The following is a 4247-nucleotide window of genomic DNA, read 5'->3' as shown; positions in this document are numbered from 1 at the left end:
AGATGAAACTGTCTCACATCTAACAAATGGGTAAAGAAATAAGTTTGAATCATACTAAACTAAATGGCCTGGATGGTACAGAGCAATACATTCTTACACGTTTCAGAGAAAGAAATCAACTGGTGCGTTCAGTTCCTAGAGTGAGCCGGCAATATCTCATGACAATCGTCATGTGCTTTCTTTCTCCAGGGATGCCACTGTAAGTCCATCCTCTTGGGAAATTGTCATAGTTAGCAAAGGTTGCTCATTCCAGGACTGTCTGCAATCATGAGGACGACTGCATCCCAAGAGCATCCCGCAGGTCTCCTCTCGGCGGTGTGAATAGTGCATAGGATGTAATAACACACAGCAGCTAAAATGCGCGAACTATGTGTGCTTAGATCTTGAATGCATACCGGTTGAAAGATAGCAGAGAAGCAAGTGCAGCTGAAACGGTCCTTTTTGTACGAATTATTTATGGATGGGTGCATCAGAGAACTGAAACCAAGTTCAAGATGGTGGCTGGTGGTGTAAGGATGGAGAACAGTACTGATCACAGAATTAAGAAATCTGGGACTGGGGAGACAGCTTTGTGGGCAAGAACACTTGTTTAGCAGACATGAGGACCTGAAGTCTAAATCCCCAGCACTCAGTAAAAAGTCAGCCATGACTACAGGTACCTGGACCCTAGTGCTGGGAGGTAGAGACAGGAAGATCCTGCAATCTCCTTGGCCAGACAGCCTAGCTGAACTTGTGGGATCCAAGCTCTGTGAGAGATCCCGACTTGAGGGAATGAGGGAGAGTGTGAGAGAGGAGAACAGCCGACGTCCCGTTCTGGCCTCTGCATGTATGTGCAGGCGTGGAAATGCACACACACACACACACACACACACACACACACGCACACGCACACGCACACGCACACACACACACACACACACACCGTGTAGCTACCATGTATAAAAGAAGATTAAGTAACTGTAACAAAACTATCACATTTATTAATCTTGTAGGCCATGTATACAGGTGTTTGCTGTATTATCTTTAACTTCTGGGTTTTTGTTTGTTTGTTTTGTTTATGTTTTTGAGAGGAAAAAAAAAATTACTACCTAGGCAAGGAATTCTCTCTTCAGGGTACTAGTATCTGGTCACTTTCGTGGTCCTGGGAAAGACCACTATCCTTTCTCCTCAGACCAGAAGCAGAACCTGACCAGCAGGAGTGGACCTGCGCTGCCTGAAGTCCTCGACATGGCCACTCATGTACGTTAAGACTTTGACCTCACACAGTGAGAGTCACTCTGAGAGGACTGCTAAACAATAGCTTTCTGAGGAAAAAGTGTAGCTGGAATGAGGCTGCACAGACCCAGTCAAGGGGTCCAGTGTCTTGGGTAAGAAGAGCCCAGGGTTTCTGGAATAAGGAAGACAATCTGACACAATAGAGAGAATGTGTAAACAGAAAGTATCCCCTGGCCTGGGGGCACCTGGGACAAATGCCACACCCCTACCCCCATCACAGAGTAAGACTAGCCAATTCCTTGACCTCCCTGTGGGAAACTTCTGCCCCTTACTTTTGATCTGGATGGTCATGGGTGTCTCTACAGTCTCCACTCTTTCCGTCAACTCTTGGATTTATACAACTCTCAGAAAATACAGAAATGAGACATTTCTTTCCAGTCAGCATCTGAGGCACTCTACACTAAGCTGGATTTTTCTCAGTTCTTTCTTTCGTTCGTTCGTTCATTCATTCATTTATTCATCCATCTTTTCTACCATCCGAGCATGTGTTAGCTATAAGGTGTAGTGTTAGGCTCCGTGCCTTTAATCATCTTCTAAAAACTCATGCCTGCTTTTAAAGAACTGCTTTGCTAATGGAGAAGCTCGGACTGCTGTAAAATGGCATCAGGACCAGAAGTCTTGAGAGACTCCCGTGCTCTGCATGCACATATTTACCCAGCTAGGCACGTTGTGTCTTCCTGCCCAGGCTTAATGTCTGAACTCCAACCAAGACCATGTGGCAGAGCCTGGCCTCACCTCCTAACCAGAAAAAACACATCCTTCACTCTTTCCGAGGGGAGAAAAGCCAATCTCATAATTGGCTTTGCATTGCAGGCATACTTGTAAGGGGTGCAAAGGAGAAAACATTTAAAATATTTGATCTATTTTGGGTGAGGTTCTGTGGCCTTGGCCTCACAGGCTGTCATTGGGGAGGGGAAGTAAGAAGGCAGTTAGTTCTCTTGGGGGGCAGACTGTTTCCAAGATTCAAAAATGAGGAGAGAAAACATATTTTCAAAGAGATCAGAGCCCAGCAACAGGAGAAAGATGGCTGCGTGGACCCAACAGACTAGCCACGTGACACGTGTGTGTCTAACCACTGGTGGGGCCGTGCAGGGATGCTGATCATTTTATATCAGGCTGGGGAGCGGGGAGAAATGATACACCTTTGCAGCCTCCCCACTTTCCACATGCCGTGCACCTTCATCTTAACTCCAGACTCCCTCTTTTTCCACTGACCTCTCCCCCTGGCCTATACCCACGTCCAAAGCTAAAGGGAAAACGCCCTCTGCCTGACTCTTGTTTCTTTTAGACTCACTCTTTTCTTTAGTGTCAAATTTCTCCACGTTATTTTATGCTGTAGACCTGCCTCCCCACCTTCCTTGACCTCCCTTCTTGGTCCCTGACCATTCTGTCTTCAGGCCTCTTCTCATGGGTGATCTCTGTGTGGCTGACCTGTCCCATACCCCCAAGCCTCCTTGGTTCTCTCTATCTTTGATGTCTCCTGACACTCATTTTTGCTATATTTGTGCTTTTGTTCCCCTAAATGCAGACACACCCCAGTGCCCACACCTGATCTCTTCCTTAGGGACCAATACGGTGTGGCAACCGTTTACCTCACAGGGCTGATGTAATGTGGTCAAATATCTATGAAATCCACCTATTTATTCGAGTGACAGCTATGAAATGAAATGACTTCCTAGGAAATTTTTCTCAGTCCTGACAGTGATGGTGGTTGTGGTACAAATGATGATTATATAGTTAGTCTCAGCCCTTTGGCTAAGATTAGGCATGATAGAACAAACAATATGCATATTACCCTGTTGTGGAATATTAATTTAACTAGGCAAAGATGTGCTCTATCTGTTTATGTGGCATTTGTTCAATGATGTAAAGATGTGAAGCTTTGCCTGCCTAAGGCACCTGATTGGTCTAAGAAAAAAAAAGCTGAATGGCCAATAGCTAGACAGTAGAGGGATGGGTGTGACTGGTGGGCAGAGAGAATAAGAGGAGGAATCTAGGCTCAAGAGGAAAGAGAGAAGAGAATGAAGGAGAAAGAGAGAGACACACCAGGCAGCCACCAGCCAGACACTGAGTAGGACATACAGAATGAAAAAAAGGTAAAAAGCCCCGAGGCAACGCCAGGCGGTGGCGGCACATGCCTTTAATCCCAACACTCGGGAGGCAGAGCCAGGCAGATCTCTGTGAGTTTCAGGCCAGCCTGGTCTACAGAGCGAGATCCAGGACAGGCTCCAAAACTACACAGAGAAACCTTGTCTTGAAAAAAACAAAACAAAACAAAACAAAAAAAGCCCTGAGGCAAAATGTAGATGAAGACAAACAGGTTAAAATAAGTTATAAGAGCTAGTGGGACAAGCATAAACAAGGCCGAGTATTCATAACTAGTACTGAGCTTCTGTGTCATGATTTGAGAGCTGGTTGGTGGCCCAAAAGAAAGACTGTCACATTACCCCTAACTCCTTGCTCTCATTGTGAATTCATAGCCTTGTCCAAGTCTCTGATATCACCTTTTAACCAACAGGATGAAGCCAAAGGTCGGCTGTGCTCCTTAGGTGGTCTATAATACCCATTCTGTCTGCCTCTCTCACGGTTCCCAGCACAGATCCTCTCCCTTCTTCCACTTTGATCTGCTTAGCTCCCCTTTCCCCTCATCACAGAGTGCTCCTCCTGCCTCCACGATCCATGTCTTGGGGCATCTATCCCTTCATATTCGTTTAAACCCTTCCCAGCTGTCACCATTATGTCCAGGCACTCTCCTTCAATCCCTCCAATTCCAGGGCTCAACTCTTAATCCTTGGACTCCCTATGACCTTAGGAATACTGTCAGCGCCTTTATCATCTGCTGACTTGAATGATTTGCTTTGATTCAAGGATGTCTCATCCATGTCTCTATATAGGTTAATTAAGTAATAGCTTGCTAATTAATAGTTGATTGAATGATGCCTAATTAATACATATTTCTGAGTGTTGTTAAT

The sequence above is a fragment of the Peromyscus californicus genome, unplaced genomic scaffold (genome assembly GCF_007827085.1).
Source record: "Peromyscus californicus insignis strain IS unplaced genomic scaffold, ASM782708v3 Scaffold_6__1_contigs__length_162567912, whole genome shotgun sequence".
In the NCBI taxonomy this organism is placed as follows: Eukaryota; Metazoa; Chordata; class Mammalia; order Rodentia; family Cricetidae; genus Peromyscus; species Peromyscus californicus.
This window is presented reverse-complemented; position numbering follows the sequence as displayed.